Source organism: Mustela lutreola, chromosome 6, assembly GCF_030435805.1.
Source record: "Mustela lutreola isolate mMusLut2 chromosome 6, mMusLut2.pri, whole genome shotgun sequence".
Classification (NCBI taxonomy): Eukaryota; Metazoa; Chordata; class Mammalia; order Carnivora; family Mustelidae; genus Mustela; species Mustela lutreola.
Genome location: NC_081295.1, coordinates 155120946 through 155146108, shown reverse-complemented (window position 1 = coordinate 155146108; position 25163 = coordinate 155120946). Strand labels below are relative to the sequence as shown.

Genomic DNA, 25163 nt, shown 5'->3' with positions numbered 1-25163 from the left:
TTTTTCTCTCTTTGCTTCTGGGCAGACCCCAACCATCCTCAACTCTTACCTTCTGGGCACCTGCAGCATCTTTAATCACCCCCAGCCCCATCTTCCCAGACCATGAGCACCTGCCCAGAGGGCCCATCATTTTATGGCCCTTTGTCTGTCTCTTCTTTGTGTCTATAGGCTCTGGAGGTCAGGGATTGTATATCCCTGTGGTCCTACTGCATCATACAGTGTCATTTTCAGTTACTACTTAATAGTAACAACAGTTACCATTTATGGAACTCTGTGAAGGGTCAGGCACTCTCTGAAACATGCAACATACTTTGCTTCTTTGGAGATACAAAGAAGGTTTTCCTCTCTCTCTTTTACCAACAAGGAAACCAAGGCCCCAGAAGCTAGGTAACTAACCTGCCCAAGGTCATACCATCTGCTTGGATCCGGAAACTGGAACTTGACTCTTCTTGCATAGGGAGCCCTGGTCCTAACTCATCAGGTGTGGCTTTGCTGGTCGATGGACAGGAGGCCTGTGGCATCTCTCAGTGCCTCGGTGCTTCTCTTTCCTGCGCCCTCTGTCTCAGTATCATGCAGGGGTCAAGGGAGGTGCTCCAAGTGATCTCACGGGGGCCCCAGGACCTTTGCAAGGGTTGATGGCTGGCATGTACTCTGGGGCCCTGGGAATGTGTTTCCAGCTCACAAGCCTCTTTCGGGGAGGAATTGGGGCAGATGATTGAACAACTATTCTCTCTCTTCCCATCTGCCTTCTCCCCACAGAGGATTTTTTTTTTTTTTTTCTTATAACTGTCTGGGTTTAAGGAAACCTGTAGATATTTCCCTTCTCCAGCTGCAGCAAGAACGGCCTGGATGTTTCAGATTCTTGGGCTTCTTAGAGATGGGTCATGTCAACAATGCTGTCCTCTTCGGGTATTAAGTAGTATTAAAGATTTTTAGTCAGAGGCTCTTCCTGCCATATGGTGAGGTTGAAATATGACCCATCGTAGTGCCTTCTAAACGACAAATGTAAGATAACAGGAATACTGAAGCGTAAATTATCATCATTAAAGACTAATCATTTATCCAGGGCTTCTCTTGGCTTTCTGTCAATATGCTCAGTTTTTAATAAGCGTTGTCTCATTTAGTCACCAAAACCAATCCCCGTAAGGCAGGTATTGACTGGGGACTCCTGGGGGGCTCAGTCAGTTGAGCGGCTGACTCTTGGTTTCAGCTCAGGTGATCTTGCGGGTCCTGGGATGGAGCCCGGCATTGGGCTCCCTGCTCAATGGGGAGTCTCCTTTTCCCTCTGCCTCTGCCCTTCCCTCACTCTGGCTCATGCTCTCTCAAATAAATAAATAAATAAATAAACAGAATCTTCGGGGGGAAAAAGCCACACAAGTACTTACTAACTGTACAACGTAGAGTAAGTAGCTCACTGGGCTTCAGTGCACCAGTCTGCAACATGGGGAGAGCATTAGTGCCTGCCTCATACTGTTATAATGATGCTGCGATTAAGCACCCACATGGAGGGGTTGGCCCAGTGCCCAAGACGAAGCGTAAGCTCAAGCCTTCTGTGCCCTCATTCCCATTTTACAGCTCTGGAATCCGAGCCCCGGAGACACTTGCTAAGTTCACAGAGCGGGATCCAAACCCAAACCTCAAAGGGACATCCTTTATCCACTCTGCCATACTGCCTTGCTTAGTTAACCACTGGCTCAGTTAAATAAGTTAATTATTTACACGGTGTCTTTTGTCCCCTCTAAGTGTCTGGAAATGAACTCAACTGGTGAGGGCCCAGGGCCTCGAAGATCAGGGTCAGTTGGTGCATCCCTCAGAGGCCATCCTGCAGCCCACACAAGGATGCAGGATGGCGGGGCTGAGGGATGGATGCGTGGGTGATTCCACACATGTCCATCACCACTATCGGAAGAAAGCCTAGCTCCAGTGAGAGGGACCCCGAGTGCTCGTTTGCCCTTGCTGGTCTGGATTTGTTACCGTCTCCCTGGCTTCATTAGTAACAGCGCGCTCTCATTCTCAAACAGTGTTGGTTTCGACCATCAGTTATGTGGCTGTCCTACCAGAGCGTGTCATCTCAGCAAACAAAGGGCAGTGTGCTCTCATCATCTTGGGGTGCCTTGCCTCTGTTCAGACTGACCACAGCCATGCCTTGTCCAGCTGGATTTTTTCCCTACCACTTCTTGCCACTTGCTCTAAACTGCATCCCTGCATATCTCCCCAGCTACTTTTGCTGTCAGATTCTTGGTGGTGGCCTGGTGTTTAAGGAGGGTAAATGGCGTCTGCATCCTGGATCCACCACACGCTTGTCACTTCCTTTCTGTAAGATCTAGTTCCTCCTCCGCAGAGGGGGGCATGAGGCCAGGCCTCGCGAGGGTGTTATAGTGGGGTGCTCGGTAGCTCTTCGCTGCCTGCGGGTCATATGAGTCAAAAAGAGATGATGGGCTGGTCCGGCTAAAAAGACGGATGCTCTTCCTGGTTTTATCACAGTTATCCCTGCCAGACACCAACATCCCACCTGAAGCATGTTGAAGGATGCTGGGACCACAGTACAGAAGGTCTTCATAGAGTATTTCATTCCTCAGCTGAAGGCTGATATTCCAAGTCTGGGGCAGGCAACCTACTGATATGAATTGTGAGCTGCCGTGCCCGCCCCCTGCCCAGACCTATCAAGCTATCTGGAATTCAAGTCCTGATTTTTTTTTTTTTTAAGATTTTATTTATTCATTTGACAGACAGACCACAAGTAGGCAGAGAGGCAGGCGGTGGGGGAGGGGAAGCAGGCTCCCCACTGAGCAGAGAGCCCATTGCGGGGCTCGATCCTGGGACCCTGAGATCATGACCCGAGCTGAAGGCAGAGGCTCAACCCACTGAGCCACTCAGGTGCCCCTCAAGTCCCGATTTTTGCAAGGTGTTGAATTTTTCTCAGCTCCTAAGAAGATACTGTTAACCTCTCAGAGTATCTGGGTTGCCCCCTCGCAACTCAAGGAGCCCTCATGCAGTGTCCCTCACCCCAACCTGGTTTCCTAGTATGGTGCACCTGACTCTAGACTTGTCTTTGCAATCTCTGCTACGCCTCATCTTTCGGGGAGCTGCTCTTTGCTTGGCATGATTGCAGAGGTCTGAAAATCAAGCATAAATGTGGTGGACAGATGCTGGTTTTGTCTTCCCATTACCCATCCTCCCCTCTCTTGGTAAGAGCACTTGTGTTGTCTCTGCAGAACCACACACACCCCCAGTCTTTGGGTGGGGCTGACCCATCTTCTCCACTCCAGCCACCTGTGCATGACAGAGGCCTCATCAGTCAGAGCCACAGTGACTGGTTCATGGAGACTCCATGACTCGATTTAAGCCAATGAGAAGCAGTCCTGAGATTTTTGCTGGGCTGGTAGGGCAAGAAGTGCTCCTTCCTCTGGGGTTAGGAGGACAGTAGAGAGTTACTGCAGGCCGGCTTTGCCACCTAAAAATGCAGCAAGCACAGAGAAATCTCAAAGCTGGCGATGGCAAGTACATTTAGGATGACATCGCTCTGGCACCCGATCGAGCTGTGCTTGAAGCCCATCCACCCTGATTACTGAGCCAGTTAAATCCTCTTTTATGCTCACACCATTTTGAATGAAGTTTCCATTGCTTCCAAACCCAGAAAGTCCTGGTTAATGTCACAGGGAAATGTGTTCTCTCTCTTGAAAGGCTTACATTTTAACAATAGACTTGTCTTCAGCCCGAAGAAATGAACTGGTGCGGTAGGATTTCAGTCATTGGTGTCAACCGAGGTGGCTAGAATGTTCTGCAGTGGGGTCAGGAACTAGGGACTCTCAGACTCTGCCCCTACCAGGGACTGTCCTGTCTCCCTGGCATTGCGACTGACCCACCTCGAAGAATGGCCCCTGTCAGCCCAAGAGAGAGCTCCTTGGCTGTCGGAGGCCTGGGGTAACAGCCAGTCCCGTGTGATCTCTCCCTGTGAGAACACATCTCACCGCAAGCCACACAGACCGCTCCTCCTTGTAATCAGCAGCGCAACCCCCACAGGCAAATTAGGAGCATTATTACTCTGTGAGGATCCGCTGAGGGGGCAGCTTGGCCTAGAAGTGTCCTCTCTCACGCTCCCTCCTCTTCCCGGCGTTCCCATGTTTAGCATTCAGACAGGCGGCCAGACTTGGCAGGAAGAGTCTATTTTTCTGAAAGTTAAAACTGCTTTCTCAGCTGGCCGCGGGGGAGCGGACAGTAAAGAAGAGCCCGTCACACACCAGACCAACCTTCTTGTCTTTCTTTTTTTCTCTCTGTAAATAAGAGTGGCTGTCCTTGTTTTCTCTGAAAGAAGATCACTTTCTGCAGGCAGGGACGGGGCTCCTCACAGCCCCTCTCGGTGGGTGGGACCCAAGGCTGAGGAACAAAATCCAGTCTCCGAGGAGCACAAGAATTCTTTTTACACGGACATCAGTTCCCTCCATTAATGGCTCACAAATGAGTTCAGACTCTTTTTTTTTTTTTTTTTTTTTTTTTTTTTAAATCTGTGAGATTGTTTTAAATTGAGCTCCAGAAACAGGCCCTCAGAGCAGGATTCATGTGGAAGTCATTTATTAAGGAAATGCTTCCAGGGGAAGCCAGCGAGGAAGGGGAGGCCAGACAGAGAAGGGGGAGAACCCATGCAAACCCCCACCCTCAGCCTGACACCCCCAGGGGAGAACTGGGTGGGGGTAGGTTGTGCCTCAGAGTGTGTCTCCATGTAGGGCAAGGGTGCTGCGCTGTCAGACCCCCTCATGGGTGGCTGGCAGTCCCAGGTTGTAGCTGGCCCTGGAGGAAGCTAAGACAAAGACTTCCAAGCCCTTCTGGCCCTCTGCGCTTATGAGCAGAATGACTCTGTAGATCCAAGGCAGTTAGGGACCAAAACACAAAGCAGGAGTCGAGGGGGCAAGCCACACACAGATATGGTAAAAGGACACTAGGTATCTGGGATGGGCACCAACAGTGCTCAATAAAGACTTAACACAAAACACCACAAAATGTGACTGGGCTCCCCCTTCTGGGGAAGAGTAATGAGCCATGAAGAAGCCCTGTCATTCTTTGAGAACTACCACTATCCTCTCCACTCCCCACCCTGCTACCCCGACTCCCACATGCACACAACCCAGCCTTTCACAGCTGACTTCACTTGCCTCCATGACCACGACCAAGTCGAGAAGATTCTTTCTGCTGAGATTTTGGTCTGGAGACTGAGAGAATCATTTTTAGTCTGGCTGTTGGCCTGGACTGGCGTGGTGTAGACTTAGAAGTGGGGTCGCCACTGTGGGGTGTGGCCAGGCTTGGACGTAGACCCAGTGAAGCCAAGAAAACCGACTCACAGGGAGAAAGAGGAGTATATAACCAGATTAATAGCTAATAAATATTAAGGGCTGGCTCTGCCCCAGGCACTGTTTCCACATGGATGAGCTCATCTGATCCTCAGCACAACCTCATGGAGTGGGAACTCTCGCTGCTCTCATCCGAGTCCAGGGCACTCATGTCTCGGGCGCCTTGAGTAAAGGTCACGTAGCTTGAAGAGGGGCAGTCAGGATTCAGTCCTCTGGTTTAACTCAACAGTCAGGCGCTGCCCAAGGCCAGGAAGGCAGCTGAGCCCTCAGAAACCCAGGTTAGACTCTGTGGCAAGCGAGGGCCAGACAGAGGAGGGGTCATAGCTGCCCCGGGTTTCCGGGATGTCCTCTCCCGCACACACCCGCTGGAAACGTTTGTCCCACCGACTTATAATAACCACGTTCCACTTGCTTTAAAAAAACACAATGTTCAGGTTACGTTTATGGTGATTGCTATTGCTTGCAAGGAAAAGACTCTTAGGGAGGACCCCTGCTCTTGATGAAAAGAGAGAAAAACCTGAAGTTTATTTTCAGCTCTTTCCAGTTCCAGAAGCTTCCTGTCCTCATGCCTCAGTTTGGGTCATAAAGATTTGGGAGGTCTTGGGGGGTCATAAAGATAGATTGATTTATAGAGCATGAGTGGGGGGAGGGGCAGAGGGAGAGAGAGAATCTCAAGCAGAGTCCCTGCTGAGCCCGGAGCCCAACATGGGGCTCCATCCCACGACCATGAGAGCATGACCTGAGCCAAGTTCAAGAGTGGAGCACTCAATCGGGTGAGCCACTCAGGTGCTCCCACTCTTGCCCTCTTGGGTATCATAAAGGAAATTTTCAACTTTTCATGCCTTGTGGGCTCCCAGGGAAGCTCTACTTTAATATTCACCAAGGTCAGACTGACAGAGCTAAACCTCAAAGTGTGGATTCTATTTCTGCCCTGCACATACTTGTGCATCTGCTTCGTTAAAAAATAAAAGAAAAGAAAGAAAGAAAGAACCGAAAGGACCCTTCCAAACACAAAGATAAGAAAAACAAATCTCCCTGGTTCCCATAAGATTAAGGTCATAGAGCCTTGCACATACTAAAAACACAAGATAAAGCCTGTCCCTTTCTGGAATGTCTTTTGTCCTAATGATTTGTAACTCTTAGTGTTAAATATATATATGTATACACACACACACACACACACACACACACACACACATATGTATATATATATAACCCCAGATCAAATGTTCCTTCCCCAGAGCACGCTCTTCTTTGTGAAGATCGTATATCCTAGGCAGCTGTCCTAACTTGGGCTCAGATAAAACTCTTTTCCTTTCTCTTTAAAAATTTTAAAAATGTTGGTTCATTTTGTGTCGACAGGTGTTGGAACAGGCAGTGGCTGGACAATGCCACGTTACCAGCTGGGGAGACGTCCGCTTTGCACTCTCTGATTTTGAAGGTAAACGTATCCCTAGGAGAGAACGTCCCCCAGGGGATGAGGCCTTTCAGGTGGAGGCGGGATAAGCGAGAGACAGTGAGGAGCCCGAAACTCTAGGAATTGTGGGAGAAACTATGCCCTGTGTTTTGATTAGGGCAGACCTTATTTTCTGGCCTTATTTTCTTTCTCCAGCTGCGAGAAGAGCCAGCTGAGGTGCTCTGTGTCCAACAGGAGAACCCAAGCGACCTACACAGTGGAAGAGAAAATAGCACAAGCCTGACAGCTTTGTTTATAGTTAAGAAGATTCTGTCTCCTGTAATAGTCACATTCTATAGCCAGTATAACAAAGTTTCTATTGCAAGCCCATATTACAGACTTTTTATAGAGGACCAAACCAAATCTTATTTTAAACTACTGACTAGTAGGGGTGCCTGGGTGGCTCAGTGGGTTAAAGCCTCTGCCTTCAGCTCAGGTCACAATCCCAGGGTCCTGGGATCGAGCCCCACATCGGGCTCTCTGCTCAGCAGGGACCTGCTTTCTCTCTCTGCCTGCCTCTCTGCCTACTTGTGATCTCTGTCTATCAAATAAATAAATAAAATCTTTAAAAAAACCCACCCTACTGACTAGTAAAGGGAACTTATGATGGTAAGAAATGGAATCTACACAGATTTAAATTCGATGAAGAACTTCTTTCCTTCTCTGTTGCCACTTTGTTTATAATGCTTCTTAAATGTAATGTGTACATACTATAATACACAGAGACATATGTAGTAAAAATGTATACTGGAATGGAAATCTTCGAATCTTGTTTATATTTCCTGAGCCAGAAATTTTCAACAAAGCATTTACATTCTTCCAAAAGTTACACTAACAAACTATTCAACCCTTGACATCAAAGATAACCCTCGACATCGTAGCTTCTATTTCTGTAGATTCGGTGTGAAAACATAGGTCTAAAATCTCTGATTTCCAGAGTTAACCTGACAAAGTCAACGCCTTAGCAGAAGATCCCTTACACAGGACAGTATGGATGTAAAACAAAAGTGGAAAGACATGTTTCTGTCAACTGTCTTAACCACAGAAGGTGGGAGTGTATCCCAACTGGATTCCGCTCTCTCTGATGCCATAACAGAGAGCTGCAGGCCTTCAGGGCAAGCGCTCTCCCGGAGCCTGGACACGGCCTCTGATTTCCTTCCAATGCGAGCATTCTAGAAAGCTACTATTAAGCTATGGGTGATGGCATCCTTGTTACCATCTGTACCAGTCTATGGGTTTGGGGGTTGCAAATTGCAGGATCCTCTGGCTAATTTATGCAAGAAGAGTGTTGGGTACGGTAACAGACAGCTCATAACATCATCGGGAGAACGCAAGGTGCGCTGTCTGAACTCAGAAGCACAGACCAGTTAATGGAACTGGGTGGGGACCAGAAGCATCAAGCCTTCGCCATGATCAGGAAGCTGCTGAGTCGACCAGCTGCCCTACCCCTCCTTGCTTGGGGAGAAGACGAACAATGGGCTTGCCGCACAGTCCTCTCTCCCGACCAGAGGCCGACAACTTGCTTTGCCCGCTTGCTCCTCCCAGACTCACATCGGATCTCCTGCTTGACGGGCAGGTGAGTCTGCAGAATCGTGGCACTGGTCACCCTCCCGGAGCCGGAAGGCACGCTGGGAGAGGGAGCGATATGGACTGAGCTCACCTGCAGTGCTCATTTCAGGATGAACTTACAGCATCGGGTTTTGAAAGAAAGCACAGGATTATAAGAAAGAACTGTAAGATACAGAAATTGGAGTGTGGCAGTGTTCACCACAGCTGGCCAGGAGAGAAGGGGCCTGATGAGACAGTTGGCCAGGTCTCTCCAGAAGTAAACCCTAAAACGAAGAGAGAGAGAGACTCTGAGCAATCAGCCACCATAGTTCACCCGGGACTGGGGGGTTCCCAGGACATAAGACCAGCCGTGCTCACATCTGGCAAACCAGGAGGAACAAGTTATCCTAACTCCAGGACACTGACCATTGACATCAGCCAACTCACTCACTGGCTCAGATTTTTCTCTCACCCAGCAAATGTCTGATGATAATGAAGCCTTCTGGGTATGTAGAATAAAGCTCCCAAATCATTTGCCACAATGTCTACCATGTGCTACTCACTCAATAAATGCTTTTTTTTTTTTTTTTTTAATATTTTCAAAGTTTCACTTTTAAGTATCTTGACCAGTTAACCCAAAGCTCTCCTTTCATCAGTTTCTCTTCCTCTCTGTACAGGAATGGATTTCCTGTCTGATTTCTATTTTTCTGTTGAGGTTTTGCTGAGTGTGAGGTAGTGCCCAGAGACAGGTCTCCCGAGTGCCTTACTTCTCCGTTAGGCCCTGGTCCTCAACACCCCACCCTGGGACAGGACAACCCCATGAAGGCTGCTTCCCGCCCTCTCTGAGACGCCCAGGGGCAGTTTCTGGGCTTTGGAGATACCACCGTCCTTTGGCGTCCTTGCGTGGCCACACCCTGTGGCATCACGGAGCATCTGTGATACCCCTTTGTCAAGCCTCCTGTGGTGAAGGGAGGAAGCATGAGATCTCTGAGGAGGAGGAGGAGGCAGGACACCCAGAGGTGAGGGAGGCCCTCACATGCCAGAACAAGTCCCCTTCTTTCAGGACTAGAAGGTCCTGTCCTGCCCCCACTGTGGAGCCTCCCCGAACCTGCCCTTCAGGCTGCATTCCGCCCCAGACCTTCCCTCCTTCTTTTGCCACCTGTCGTGTCCTCCTGCAACCTAGTGCTCATGCGTCTTTGGCCGGCCATACCTTTCTCCTCATTCCTCTCCCCCTCTGTATCCTCCAGTCTTTCAAGGCTTAGCTCAGATGCGGCCGCCTCCCCAGACCTGCTTTGGCTTTTTCCTTCCTGTCAGGATCATTTCATCATCTGGGCTCCCAACTGACTCTGTGGGACTCCTCCAACACCGACCCTGTGGGATCTGGCCATACGGTTATTTGTGAATCTGCATTCTTCAGAGGATTTTAAGCTCTCCAAGCCAAATCCGTGTTTTATTCATCTTCATATACTCAGTGCCTACAACAATTAAAAAAAAAACCTGAATGGGATGAACCTAGTGAAGAAAACACGTCAGAGCTACTTGGGTGAGCTCCTCCGGCAGGTGGGACAGACGCCTGTGAGTCCAGGACCCTCGGCAGAGACGTCCAGGGGGGCCATCCCTCCCTGTTATTTTCTTTCTTTTTTTAAATTTATTTTATTTTTTTAAAGATTTTATTTATTTATTTGACAGAAATCACAAGTGGGCAGAGAGAGAGAGAGGAGGAAGCAGGCTCCCCGCTGAGCAGAGAGAGCCCGACGCAGGACTCGATCCCGGGACCCCGAGATCATGACCCGAGCTGAAGGCAGCGGCTTAACCCACTGAGCCACCCAGGCGCCCCCCCGGTTATTTTCGATAAGGAAAACATCTCTTCCCTCCCTGTCCTAAAAATATATACAAATATACATGACCCCCATCTGGTAAATATCCCTCTGGGAACAAGCCGTGTAAAAGTTTTGAGACTCTTATTTCATGGCACCATTTTATGAGACTGACGCGCTGCCTACTGCGCTAAGGAGGCAGGTTCATGGCACCATTTTAAAACACAGTCCTTGTTATGCTGTTGGCTCACACATGAAATGGAATGTTCCAGACATTGCTAAGAAATGCGTGTATTTCGTATGTGAGAAGCCTGATTTGTAACGACTTGTGCACGTGGAGAGTCCCCAGCTGTGTGCCAGAACAACAGGGTGTTACGATTGCCTCAGGAACGAACTGGTTTGGGGGCACTGATGAGACACTTCTGTCCTTTGCGTGGCTGCTTCCCCTTCCGTGAAGTGAGGCGTGGGGCAGTGACATCTCGGTCTCTCCGGCTCTGGAGTTCTGGGAGGTTCCGATTCTTCGATCACTTCAGGGTGAAAGGAGAGACGCTACCTTCAGATCATGGCATCTTTGAACCCTTCTCTTCTGACAAGGCTGAGAAGGGTACAGCCCCACTAACACTGCGATCGAAGAAGACTTGGAAGTTGATCACTCAGTATAATAAGGAAATACTTGTCCTCTTCATCTTGAGGATCCCCAAAGGAAGCTGCCGCAAAGGGGACACAGACCCTGCCCGAATGCTTTTCTTCCCTCCCATCGGGCTGCCGGAGGAGCTGAGACAACGGCCGCCTCACTCTCATTCCCCTGGGGAGGCCATGGATGTCGGTCACTCTGCGCATAATCGATTATGGTGAAACTAAAAATATCTGGGCCCTTCATTACAGGAGAAAATAAGACTCTCCTTCGGTGAGGCCTGGCAGCAGTTGTCAGTTTAGAGGGCTTGGGGACAGACATGGGGTCGCTACTCAGCGAGCTCATACCTGAGTGATTCCTGTATTTCTTTCCCTGGGCGCCACCCCGGACCCCGTCTCCTAAAGCTTCAGCTCCAGGCACGGGCACTTTCCTGTCTTGCGCCCCTCTCCCAGGGGGTGAACATCTTCATCACCAGTCTCTTCCTGTCCACTCTCATGGAAACAGTTAGCTCGTGAGGTTAGGGAATTTGGATTTTATCCCAAGAGTCCTCCACCTTCCCCAAGGGCTTTCAGTGGTGGCAGTATGTGGTCATTCCAGGATTTTCAAAGGATGGCTCTTTTTTTCTCTTTCTTTCTTTCTTTTTTTTTTTTTTTTTTTTTTAATTTATTTGACAGAGATCACAAGTAGGCAGAGAGGCAGGCAGAGAGAGATGAAGGAAAGCAGGCTCCCTGCTGAGCAGAGAGCCCGGTGTGGGGCTCGATCCCAGGATTCTGGGATCATGACCTGAGCCGAAAGCAGAGGCTTTAACCCATGGAGCCACCCAGGTGCCCCAAGGATGGCTCTTTTGACCAGCAAGTGGATTGGCGTAGGCAGCCAAAATGGGACACAAAGACGCTAAGGTAGTTTGTGTGACAGGTGACGGTGGCTTGGGCCAGGATAGGGACCGTGAGGATGGCTAGGGAGCAGATCGGAGAGGTGACTGGGAGTAGAACCCCTGAACGTGGGGCATGAGGAGCAGAGAGCAAGGAGGAGCGCCCAGCTCGCTGGCTGCAACAACTGGATGGGAGGTGGAGCTGCTCACGGAGACAGAAGGGCTGTGGAGAAGCCACTGTGAGGGAGGAAGGGGAGAGGGAGAGAGGACAGTGATGGGCTGGAAGGGGCGAGAAGAGCGCACGGAAAAAGCAGGCACTGGCCTCGCTTTAGCCTCATGCTTCTCTCTCAGAGGCCAGCTCACAATTCTGTCTCTGCTCCACAAAAACCATCCCCCAGCAATGTTCTAGGCCTCCAAGCTCCTGTGAAATCAGGTGTCAGCAGCCATGAAGAACCTTGTATTGAGGTTAGGGGATGGGCTGGATGAAGGCACAGCCAGGATCCATCCATCCAGTCCTGCTGTGCCAACTTCTACGTGTCACAACTTCTCGAGCCTTGGTTTCATCTTTTCTAAAATGACAGTTTTGGACGTGATGTTGTCTAAGAAGGTTCTCTGAGAGTTGTCAAATGTTCTGATTCTTTATTACTCCATAATTCTCTTTCCCAAATGCTGTGTATTTCAAAAACGGACTGGAAGCACCGCCCATCAGAAGCACTCACGATGTAACGCGCAGCGTGTGGTTACACAGCAGTGCTTTTTAATTACTCGGTCTGAAGAGTTAACAGAGGCTGCAGTTATACTCAGAGCCAGGTTGTCTGAATTCAAATCTCATTTCAGTCACTTGCTGGGCATGTGATCACGGCAAATCACTGAACTTCTCGGGCCTCAGTTTCTCCATCTGCAAAACGGGCTCAGGATTATTATGACAGTATTATGGATTAATACATGTGAGGCACCATATGTATTCGATAATTATTATCTAGAGCAACCATTCTTAGCCTTCACTTTATTATCTACTCATGAACAAGAACATGGGGGAAATGAAATAAAAGCACATATCTCCTTAAAGCATACAACGCAAAGCCTGTTTCTTGGTGTTTTCATTCCATGAGTGTGGGTAGACAGCCAGCCGGAGAGCCACAGCAAGGACCCGGCTCCCACTCCTGTTCCAGTTTCCAGAGAACAAGCTGAACCCTCTGTCCTTTGCATGTTCTTTTGTGGCAGGAGAGAAACCAATTTAGTGCTGTGCTATTCTTTCCTCCTGGTGTTTGATAAGCTTTTATTTAAAAATAATACCAAGTTTTCCCTTAGTGGTTTGCTTTTAAAGTAGCACAATGTGCTTTGTCTCCGTGCTTTCCATCCTCCACAGAGTCCTTGAAGGTCTCTTTCTCCCCAGGACAGTTTTCAAGTAGAAATAAACATGCTGGCGTGCTTTCTCCCGAAGCTAACATCTCGTTTCCATTTATTGCAAATGAGTTGAAGGGAAAAATATGAAGAAAGGATCTCATAATTATGCTTCCTCCCTCCATGTTCTTTTAAACACGTTGCTCCTAGCAGAATCTCTGTGTTTGCCATGAAATTCTGCAGCTTATGGAAATTTAATAGCAACATGGTTCCAGAGAAGAGTCAAAATTGATATTCCATGCTTAGCATGAATGAGAATGTTCCTTGGGAGGAGAACATTCCAGGCGTGCAAGGGTATGTGCTTAATGGAGGAAAATGTGAGACTCCAAGAAGTCAGAAGAAGGAACCATATGGTGCGAGCTGTGGGTCCAGAGAACGGCCAGTGAGAAGAAAGAATGAGAAAGCATGGCAGCCAGTCCTCTGCTTCTTGTTCTGGTCCCCTCCCCAGCCCCCAGTCTCTCTGTGATTATAATGAGCAAACAGGCCAAATAGGCATTGAAATGCACTACAGAAGAGGAAATGCAAACTTTTCAACTGCCTTATATCCGGGACCTAACTCTACTCTTCTGCTCCCTCTGGCCTGCTGTTCTCCCTCAGCTGCTGCTGTAAATTATGTGCATCAGAAAAGCAGTGACTCATGCAGCAGAGGCTTGAGGAAATGTGTGGCTTAATGAGGAAGAGAGAAGGTCTGATGCTGATTGCAAAAAAAAAAAAAAAAAAGAAGAAGAAGAAGAAGAAGAGGAAAACGCTTCATTTGGTATCACATACTATAGGCTCAAGTTCATTGCGAGCACAGACTTTGAAGGGGCCAGAGTGAACCAAGGTGGCGGAAGGGAGCATCGTCTGTGAGTTTCCTCTTCTCTCTTTGCCTTGTGGTGGCCTCCTGATCTGATTTATGGCAGGTGCCATGTAGAGCAGGACTGTGTTGCTGGGAGTAATGGGGCAGGGGGGTCTCCGGAGCAGACCAGATGGTGAGAACATCCATTCCTAGGCCCTCATCGAATACGGGGGTTTCTTCTACTTCCTGCATCATTCCAGGGGACTGTGTCCATTTGCAACAGCCAATACAACCTTCTCAGTGGCTACCATCCTTAGATTCCATCCTGATCTTGGTCTTTTCCACTCCCTACTCCAGAAAACGAAGCTTGAGAGGCAGGCACAGTCAGGATCCCGAGGTGGTTGTCTCACCCGACTGAGCCCCATGGGACCGTGAATTGCCAAGTCACTACATTTGGTATAAAGGCCCCCCCGCCCCGCCCCGCCAGGTGGAGGTTTTTCAGGCTAACAAAGATCACTCGGAAATAGATTCAAGGACTCTGAGCAGCCCCTAGAAGCTGGCAAAGGCAAGGAACAGAGTCTCCCCTGGGGCCCTGCAGACACCCCGCTGTCAGTCAGCTGCGACCCCACCTCAGACTTCGGCCTCCCCAGCTGTGAGGTAAGACGTTTGTGTTTCATGCCACTACCTTGGTGGCAATTTGTGATAGCAGCCCTGGGAAATGAATACTCTGGAGTCTTGATATAAGGGAGCCCAGACCCCCTCGCTGGGCAGATCAGGCACCGAAGGCCTGGAGGAGTTTGCCGATGTGGGTGAAATTTGCTTTGCTGGTCAACAGGAGCCGCTGACGAGGAGCAATTTCTTTATTTTGAACCCAGTTCTAAGCCCTTGGCGTGTGTCCCGTTGTGACATCAGCAGAACCACAAGGCAGCGGCTGTGTTCTTACCCCCACTGGCAGATGAAGACACTGAGGCCCAGTGATGTCAAAGGCAGGAGGCGAGTCAGCAGGCTACCAAGAGTTTGGAATTGACTTTACCCCTGCTTTACTAGTGAGCTCCTGGGGGAACGTTCCAATACCTGCCAACCCCCAGAGTTATTTAACTTTATCTCATTTCATCGCACCAACCCTGGGAGGGCTGTAGGTTCTCTCCCTTCTGAGCTGAAACCAGCAAGGCACAGGGACATCAGTGACGCCCATCTGCCCCCTGACTCCCACCTCTCAGCAGCTCCCTATCCCCCTGCTGTGGCCCGGGGGGATACACAGTAGAGACACGACATGTTTTCTGCCTTCAGCCAGATGCTGGATTCTCTTGGGCTACATTCGGGGATTGGAGTTGTCACTTTTTTCCAGTTGGGACCTCATGGCAAGACTGTCCCTAAGGCTTTGATCAAGAGCTGTTGGCTGTCTGGAGCAGGGGGGCATTGCGTAGGACAGAACAACCCATCATGAGCGTATCTTCTCTCTCTGCAATGTCTGTAGAAGGCGGTTTGGGGACCTGGGGTCCTGTGTCCAAGTGGTTTTTATAACCAATAGAGTCTTGAGTTAGACTGTACATTTATTCAGGGTAGTGGAGACCGGGGAGGCAGAATGCCCCAGCCACTCCTTAATGTCACCAATTTCTCAGGCAAAACACAGTCTGCGGCAGCCCGGGGAGAGGGACTACACAGCACCTGTCACCGAGAAGCAGCCTCGCTATTCGGACACACAGTCAGTCAAACAAACGAACAAGCAAGAGCTTTAACCGACGAGGGCCATCTGGTCGCTGGCCAGAGTGTGAGGTGCGCAGGGGGTGTGGGGGCTGGCCCCATCGTGTGACTTCAGGAATGCATCACAGGAAAATGAGATTTCAAAGTGGGTGGGTGAGGAAGGAGTGTGGTCCTTGATGGAGAGAAAAGTGTGGGGAGAGACATGGGCCATCAGGTTCAAGCAAGCCTATTTGAGGACCGTGAATCAAGCAGGTTCACTGGCATAAACGACTCATGGGGGCACCAACAAGTTTTTAGGTTGGTTGTCACTGAACCATTCATTCACTCAACAAATATGCATTGTTCCCCCGCTCTGTGCCAGGTGCTAGGGACCCAGCAGTGAAGAAATCACGTGCCCTAAAACGTGAGGGCCATTGCCCTGATTTCGGCTCCAGCCATCCTGCCCCGCGTTCCTGGCAGCCAAGCTCTGGTCTTCAGTCCCGCCTGCGGAGAGGGATTCCCATTTCAGGCCATTCTTCCTGCAGACACGTACACCTGCCCTCCCCCAGCCAGCGCCCAGCTCCGCTGACGTGCAGCCGACACAGGAGCTCCGCTAGAATAAATTACCGCCCCATCATCTTCATGCATAAAACATGGCCCCGGAGGCCTGGAGAGGCTCAGCCCTACAGCCCCGCGCGGCAGCTGCCTTCGGGCCGGTGGGGAGTTTCGGGAAGGAAAGGAAAAGCAAGTTGTAAGATAAAAGAAGTCAACGGAAGCCTCAGACACAAAAAAAGAGAAGAGGGGTGGGGTTTTTTTGGTTTGAGTTTTTCCTTTTTTTTAAAAAATTTTTATGCACTTGGACTTGTCTTCTGTGTTGCTGGGTGCCCTTTTGCTCCCGCCATGAGAGGGTTTTAGAAGGCTCACCTTGGGACCATGGTTCTTCCTTCTCGATTGCACTGGATCCGAAGCAGGCCATGGAGGGACCGGATCCGGAGGCGACAGCTCAACCGTGAGTGTCCCAAGGGTGTGGCCTGCACCCCTCCTTGCGACCGGCCTGCCTTCTCCAAGTTTCCCTTATGTGCTGCTACCTGCCCCCTTCTCCGGCGTCCTGGGCCCCTCTCCTGAGGCCTTCCTTCTCCTCTTCTCTCTCTTCCTGTTTGCTTCCTGCAGCTCAATCCCGATGAGGGGTAACAAAATACTCTGTTTCAAGTAGCATGCGAGAGAGGGCCCCTTTCTGCATCTAGATGGAAAATACAGATAAATATTTATACTAGTCAAGGAGTTGTGTGAACTGGAACTTTCGTTTATTCCAGGATGGGTGGGGGTGGGGAGAATATGCAGCGTCTGAATGGAACAGCCATGTAGCTAGAGTGGGTGAAACTCGAGGGAGACACACTTCCTTTAAAGGACCAGTCGTCTGCTTCTTACATGATCAGACTCATGCGGAGGTTCCCCTTGAGTTGACAGGAACGCTACCCAAAAGGGAGATTTCAGTGTTGAGGTAATCTGAGAAGGAAAAAACATTCCAAATGTATGCAGACCATTACCCACCAATAGGCAACATATTGGTGTCTGTTGCTGGAAAGAGTAACTTAAGTCAGATGTCAGCAAATTCAGTCAGTGGGGCTAGGCCACAGAAGCAAATAAATGAGCAAGAGCACTCTTTTCACAGAGGTGAGGAACAGCTCCCTTTCTTTTTTGTCCTAAGAAAAGCAATGGTGAAGCCACGCTGACAAGCTACAACTGAATCGTGGTCTCGGCCTGAGGAGGCAACAAGGAGTGGTGGGGTCTGTGGTAAAAGGGAGAAGCATGTGTACTCCCACAGAAAAATAGTCACTGTTTGATATCATCAGATTGCTTTCATGAGAAATGGAGTTCCAAGTTGTCAGGTTTCCTGACTTTTCCAGAAAAGCAAAAACATGTTAGTTTTTAAGTCAGATCTCTCACGTCTAAACCCTGGCAATGAACCCTTTACATGCTAAATAGCCAGTAGGATGCTCAGGTACAGAAGGGGACTGCTGTGGGCCACTGAGCCCCAGTGTAAGGGCTCCCATCACGTGGGGTTACTTAAGTCTAGTTAGACGTTGGCGAGACTCACGTGAGGAAGCCCCGGTGAAGACAGTTAAGAGGAAGGAGTGGTTTAGGAACATAAAAAAACACGGTGGCGGCCTACTAGCGCAAGGGGCCAAGCTCAGCTGGTTGGGTTCAAACGGCACCCCACATACAAGCAGTTGCCCCCGGTGAAGTCTTTAGTACAATTAAGGAGCCGTTAGCAATTTTCTGGAGGCTTTCCCTTCTTACTCATCTGCTGCTTTCACCTGAGCCTGCTTGGAAGTTCAGATTTCAGTTTCTGCGTCCGGGGGAAAGGGCTGTGGTCCCTCGGGTTTCGGACAACACCCTGCGGTGGGATGTGTGACTGGGAAAGGGTGGGCCGATCCGTCGACGCACAGCAGTGGGGAGGCGGCCTACCCTCCACAAACAAGAATTTGGGGGAAAGGCCTGTTTTGTTAGAGTGATTTTACTTGAGTGGTGAGACTAACATCTGGGCTTTGGGGGAAGGTTTCTGCACAGTTTTCCTATGAAACAATGATTATTAGTAAATGCTTCCTCCGAGTCGGACATGAAGCAGGCCAGTCCCGACCTCTTTGGCACAAGCGTCTGAGAAAGGAAGGGGTTCTGGCTTTGCTCCAGGGTGGTCAAGAGCCCCGCCATGTTCAAGGCAGTGCGAGTCAGAAGTAGCAGGGGATCGGGTGACTTTGTTTGGGGTTGATTTTTCCAACTCATGGAACACCTGTGCATGTTTGAATTCGAGGCCATGGAAAGGGAAACAGGGAAGACTGTGAAGAGAGAAAGAACCGATGGAGCAGTGTCTCAGTGCAGACGCCAGGCTGGCCCTTGGCATTGTTTTGCAGTAGCTAAACTCTGATAACTTTTTCTGTCCCCCTTCTCTGAGGCTTTTCTCACAGGTGAGCGTCCCCTCTGACTCAGAGATCCAAGAATAACCCTTGGGGTTATTCTGTCATTGAGAAAAATCCATTAATAACCCATTTCCCTCCAATCCTCAAAGGGACTGCGAATGGCAGTAGGAGGGCCGCGTGCCGCCCTTCCCAGGCCCAGGCAGACATTGCCAGTCACCACGGCTCGCTTGTGCTCTCCCAGGGAAGCCAGGCCCAGGCTTGCAATTCTTTCCCGTCCAGCACTGCTTTTTCTAATCAATTAGATTTGCTTCAACAGCCAAACGCTGCATTTGTATTCCATTGTTTTGTAACAAATTACCACAAGCTTATTGTCTTAAAACAACATGCATTTATTACCTTGCCATTTCCATCGGTCAAGAGACTGGGCATGAATTAGCGAGGTCTGCTCAGGGTCTAACAATGCTGCAGTCAACGCATCAGCCAGAACCTCTGTCTCCTCTGGGGCCTACAATCTTCTTCCAAAATCAGGGGTTGTTGGCAGAATTCTTTCCTCATGGACATCAGCACTGGAAAGCCCTCAGCAGCTGGAGGCTCCCCACTGTTCCCTGTCACATGGCCCTCTCTACATGGCAATTCTGTATTCTCGAGGCCAACCCAGAGAGTGTCTCATGCTGCCTGTGATCTCTCCTTTAAGCAGCTCTCCTGATTAGGCCAGGCCCACCCAGGATCATCTTCTTTTGATTCGTTCAAAATCAACTGATCAGGGATCTTAATTACATCTGCAAAACCCTTAATCTGTGTCCCTATGGCATAGCCTAATCATGAAAGTAAAATCTCGTCATATTCACAATCTTTCCCACTCTAGCTAAGGGAGTTACATGAGCGTATGTAAACCAGGATTAGGAATCACAGGGCCGTCTTTGGATTCTGCTTACCACAAAACCTGCCATCCTTGCCATAGAACCTGGATTTTGAGCTACTGGAAAGGTTTTTCTTTTTACTTTTTATTATGAAAATTTTCAAAAATACAGAAAGGTAGAGAAAAGAACACAACTTATCCCATATAGCTACCACCTAAATTTAACAACTGCTAATATTTTGCTATATTCATTTCATCTACATCCTGCTGAAATATTTTAAAATAAATTGCAGACATTATGACATCTTAACTCTAAATATTTTAGTAAGAGCATCTCTAAAAAGTAAGGTCCTTTTTCTATATAACTGCCTAATATAATTAATGCTCCCCTAGTATTATTCAACACATGGCCCATATTCAGATCTCAAATAGAAACCAATTCTGATCATGTTCTATATGCCTCTGACACTGAGCAAAATGCCCAGCATCTAGTGAACTCAGGAAAGTTTCGAGTTCAATCAAAATTATATCCCTGTTAACGCAGCGACTCCCAAAGCCCATTTTCCCTTTGTGCCCCTTGCTTTTCTGTTCACTGCCAGTGCCAATGATGAGCTGCTGACATTGTTTAGTGTTCATAGGAGTGCGGGATGGAACATAATGGAGCCACAGTATGAGAGCTGGAATGTGTCACCCTTCTTAGGGATATTTGCATTTTTAAAGAGGCCACCAGAGAAAGACCCAAAGGAGTGATGGGGCCAGACTAAGGAGGGGCTCATCTGAAGTCCCAGAAACCCCATCAGCCTGCTTACCTGACTCCCCCAGGTATGGAGGGTATGAGCAATAGCAGGGGGACCTGGACTCTGAGTGATGGCGGCAGTGTCGGGGCAGGTCGTGGCCGTGAGGGCGACCCTTCTTCACTCTGCCAACGTTAGGGGACGTCAGGGAGAGGAAGCCTGGCAAGAGTATCTGCCTTGATAACTGGGAGATGTGGCTTCCTCCAGCTTCTTTGGGCAAGTCACCTGACCTCCCTGGATATACACTTCCTTAACCATAAAATGGGTTTAGGAGACCAGTCTCATGGTGCTCTGGGGAGATGAAGATCTAAATTGTGTCACCTCCTTACACAGTGCCTGATGGGGGGCATGATAGCTGTTGGATCTGAGAGAAGCAAAATGGTGACGGTGACACGTGAGTCAGTACCGAGGGTCCACCAGGGCCTCCACCATGGTTTTGGGTTGAGGGGAAAAGGCCATGGTGGAGAAGGGAGCACAAGTACAGAGGAAGCCAGCAGTCCTTCCTGACCCCACGTGGCTCTGGGAGCACTCTGCTTCTAGAAAGGTCTTGTGCTCTCCTCTACATTGACTGGTGTCTCCAGAAGATGCCAAAGCCAAGGGCTGATGCTGGGGAGGTCCCAGGGAGCCAGAGCAGCCCACGGAAGGGGGAGAGTGCTGGATACCAAGGTCCATGAGGCCACTGCTGTGCAGGTGGCCTCGCATGCCTGAGCACCATCAGCTTATGGGGCAGCCCACTTCCTATCTGTTGGCTTGCTGCTCCCGCTTTCCAGGCACCTGGTAAAGCTCCCCTGACGTGTTGTCAGCCAGACTTCTCTCCCCTTTCTCCTGGGTCTCCTCCCTCCAGGACCTGTGCAGGGGCTGGGGAGCTGTGGGACTTCAGCTTTGCTGCACCAGCATGGCTCCCAGACGTCCACTCCTGTGGCACAGCACGTGCTCCGGGCTGGGCTTCTCAGCTCTGTCTTCCCCCGGGGTAATTCCTCCCATGGCTTCTGGCTCCTTTAAAGCCATAGACTTAGGGGCACCTGGGTGGCTCAGTTGTTAAGCCTCTGCCTTTGGCTGGGGTCATGATCCTAGGGCCCTGGGATGGAGCACCACTTCAGGCTCCCTGCTCAGCAGGAAGCCTGTTTCTCTTTCTCCCACTCCCTCTGCTTGTGTTCTCTCTCTCACTGTGTCTCTCTCTGTCAAATAAATAAGTAAAAATCTTAAATAAATAAATAAATAAATAAAGTCATAGCCTTAAAAATTTGGGAAGAGGTCAATGAGGGGGTCACTATGAGTATAAAAAAATAAAAGAAAGAAGACTTTTAGGACATGCTCTGTCATCCCCAGGTTGCATCTTCTCCTGGGCTTCAGCTTATCCAGCTGCTAAAACTGTCCATTAACAGCCTGCGCTCAGACAGTGGGCAGCCTCCCCAACCCCCGCCCTGGGTGTGAGCTTCCGTTCCCCCCCATGTCTTGTTTACAGTTCTGCCAATCACGGAGAATTTGGCTGTATTTTGTTTAGGGGCCCCAGCATTCATACTGATGTAAGGATTATTTATATACCTTCACATGTGACACTGCCTGTTTTCTCATGATCCAGAACAATTGCTTCTATACAAGACTTCCCCTTCTTCCTGCCTTCATGATTAAGTCCGGGAGCGCCATTGCCAAGGGCCCCATTCCAGCTCCTACTGTCAAGGAAAAAAAAAGGGATGGGAAACCCGAGAAAGGGAGATACTCTGAATAATTCAAGGGGGTTCTGTTGGTCGAGAAAGTGCTCTCTTTGTACGTACATTGATCTGGACAGATATTTTAGCTGTCTCCAGCCAAGGAAGGACAAAAGAGAGGGTGTGGAGGGCAAAGGGAAGGAGAGGAAGAAGAAACACAGACAACACAACGAACAAAAATAAAAAGGAATGAAAACAGTGGAGGGATTAGAGAACTCAGGGCTTGGTGACAGATTTTGAAGCCTTTTATTCTCAGGTTGGTTGTTTATAGACGGATACGAAGAGCCCCGAGGTTAATCACTAGAATAACAACTTGGTCTCTGGTTAGAAGCAGAAAATTAGCAAAATAGCACATTTTCTCAGGAGCGTTAAACAAGTCTATTAAGTTGGGGGGAGGTCGGGAAGGAGGGTCCTAAGGGAATGGAAACCATCTTGAAATGTTAGCCAAACATAACCCACTATGTGCACACCAGGTTTTGCACCAAAATAGCAAGATTAGAAATTGTTTGACTGCGTCTGAATGTGTGTGTGTGTATACACACACACACTGATACTTCTCTGCCAAGCCTGGGAAGACCATGAGCTTGGGCAGTAACGCTAAAAACCAGACCTGTTCATTTGATTTTGATCTGATCCAAAGCCATTTTGATCTGATCCAAAGACAATGGCTTTGGATCAGATCAAAACCATGATCTAAGAATCAAGCAACACACAAACACATGAGGCAGAGAGGGGGAAGTCCTCTAGAATCCCCAGCCCACTGCCCTACAGCCAAGTGTTCACATTTCTTTCACGAAAATACAATCAATGTATTGCTTTCGTAGGATGTGTTCTGCAGTTTGCTTGTTTCATTTAGCAACGCAACCTGAATGCCTTCCGATGCCAGTCAAAAGCCATAAATATCTTTAGACTGGGTCCATACAACCAAGTGGAAATGAAAGCTTGCAGAGTTTGGACAGTTTAAGTACACCTAATCTGATTCACTGAAACACACACACACACACACACACACACACACACACACAGATTATAATTATATAAATGCATTGTACTGGATGAGGACTGAAGCATCTGATTAATTATTCACCTTGTCTGGAGTCTCAGACTTCTGCAGCCATGGGTGCTGCCCTTGAGTCCCCGATGGTAATGTAGAGTGGAACCGTTCCCCTACAAAGGGTGAGTCTTTGCACCCCCAGCCAAAATGAATGCCGTCTTGGCAACAAGATCCTTCCCGATCCCCTGGCAGGCTGGTCCCTGGGTGTCTGGTTTCCAAGGCACCAGAGGTGTTCTCGTGCTTGGGCATGGGTGGCTTGGCACTTGTCCCCGTCCCAGGATGCAGAGTGGCATCTAGAGCCAGAGCGTGCACAGAATAGGTGGGCAAAACCAAGAAAACAGAATCCGGGATATTTGTTTTGTTCCCGGAGGATTTGCTACCAACAGAGCCAAATTAATCCAAACCTTCCATTTTTGAACAAGTGACAGACAAATCCCTTTTGCTGAACTGTGTTAAAGGGAAAAGAGCAAATACATATTAACAAGCCTGCAAAGAACCTTAAGAGATTCCCCCTCTGGACCAAGAGGAAGCTTTCATTCTGTCTCGATGGCTTCAAGGGGCCAGAAAGGAGGCTCCGTTGAGCCCATCAGAGGGCACGGCATGAAACGAAATTTGTGGGCTTGCCATCACCCCTCTAAATGGTGCCAATGGCAAAAGAAATGTGTGAGCTGTGTTCTTTAAGTGCGTTCCAAGATTTCATTAGTAACAATATTACATATGAAAAAGTTGCAGGAATTATAGTGGGAGCACCTACACACCTACCACCTAGATCCTTCCACGGATGTTTGACTCTGCTGGCTTTATCTCCTCTCTCTCTCTGCCTCCACTCGTCTGTGGATCCATCAACAAATCTTATTTCTTAATGCTCGACACTTTACTCTAAACACTTCAACACCTCTTCCATTCAGTCTTTGTTAATGGTTCTTAAAAATATTTTTTAATCCAGTTTTTTGAGGTATGCTTTACAGAGAGTACTTTTTACAAAGAAGACTTTTACTTTTTCTGCACACAGTCCTATCAATGCGGACAAACATCTGTGGCTGTTGAATACCTTCTAGCGACCTACCTCGGTGACCAAGATCTAGAAGTTCCACCACCCAAACCTACCCTCCTGCCCCTTTGCTGTCAGCTCCTCTCCCTAGAGAGGGTCAACCAATGATCTGTTTTCCGTCTTCCAGATTCACCTTTTCCAAAATACCGTGTAAGTGGACTCTTACCACTGGAGCCTTTTGAGTCTGGCTTCTCTCACTTAGCTGAACTTATCTGAGCTTCATCCCTGTCGTTGCCTGAAGGTTTGCTCTTCGCTGCAGATCGTATCCCATTACTGGGCGTAGCTTTATAAGGTGTGATTATGTGCAGGTGCCAAGACGTCTAGTCAAAAACCATGGGTCGACAGCAACCAGAGTGGGTAGCCCCCAGGTCTTGATGGTCTTCACGTGTCTGTTCCCCTCTCAGGGGAAGCTGTAGACAAATTGAGGACAGCGGAGCTCTCTGGAGTCCCCCCCCAGTGCCCCATCTGTACCGCAGTATCAGTGAGACCTGTCCCTGGTGCTTCATTCAGTTAGTGGGAAAGGATTACAGTTCAGAACGTGTCCGACCCATCGTCCCTGCTCCTGTACGTGGCTGGAGAGGCTGTGTCCTAGAGGGGATTGCGTTCCCCAGTGGAAGACCTGGAATCCACACCCAGCGGTACCGGCACCACAGGTTAAGATGTAGTCTCAGAGGATCCAGGAGTCCTGCTGGGGTCGAGGAGCTTTCTCACTTCCCTGTTATCTCTTCATTTTTTCCCCGTAACTCGAATTAAAATGTTGCATTTTGCATCACGAATGGTGATATCCTGTACAAAGAAGGAAAGCGTAAACGGGGGTCTTGATTTCTTAAGGAAATCATGTGCATTAGCTTTCAGCTTTTAATCCAGCTTTTAAGTGAGTAGCCCAGGCATTGTTATAATTCCCCCAAAGGACAAAAACTTGATTTCCTTCCAAGTAGAAGTTAAAGGAAGTTGAATTGAGCTGAAAGTGAATTTAACCTCACAGTTGGAAGGAAGCTGTTTGGTTTTTAAAATGAGAAGCCTAATCCTCCGATAACATGTTCTTTTGTTCACCGTGGCCCTAATGCAGTCGCAATTTCTGCATCATCTGAGATGTGGGGGATGGCAAGCGTCCCCTCCAAGGCTGTGGGACTTGCTTCCAGGTCTTCAATCATCTGTGAGACGTCGATTGGGCCACTTACCGCCTTCATGTTCGATACACAAACATCCTTTCTTGCCCAGGCCAGAAGCTTGGCTATGGTC

General features: G+C 49.0%; 1 long non-coding RNA gene across 3 annotated transcripts in view; it reads left to right on the top strand.

The window, feature by feature from the left end:
- The window catches only part of LOC131834827 (uncharacterized), an 84520-nt gene that overhangs the window by 42257 nt on the left and 17100 nt on the right, over positions 1 to 25163 (top strand). Inside the window, exons 5-7 of one of the 3 annotated variants that reach the window (XR_009354961.1) lie at positions 6708 to 6786; positions 15476 to 15629; positions 15919 to 16545. This is a non-coding gene — a long non-coding RNA (uncharacterized LOC131834827). Of the gene's footprint in view, positions 1 to 6707; positions 6787 to 6957; positions 9948 to 10038; positions 10392 to 15475; positions 15630 to 15918; positions 16546 to 25163 lie in introns of those variants that run through there. The other 2 variants (XR_009354963.1, XR_009354962.1) reach the window with 2 other exon arrangements.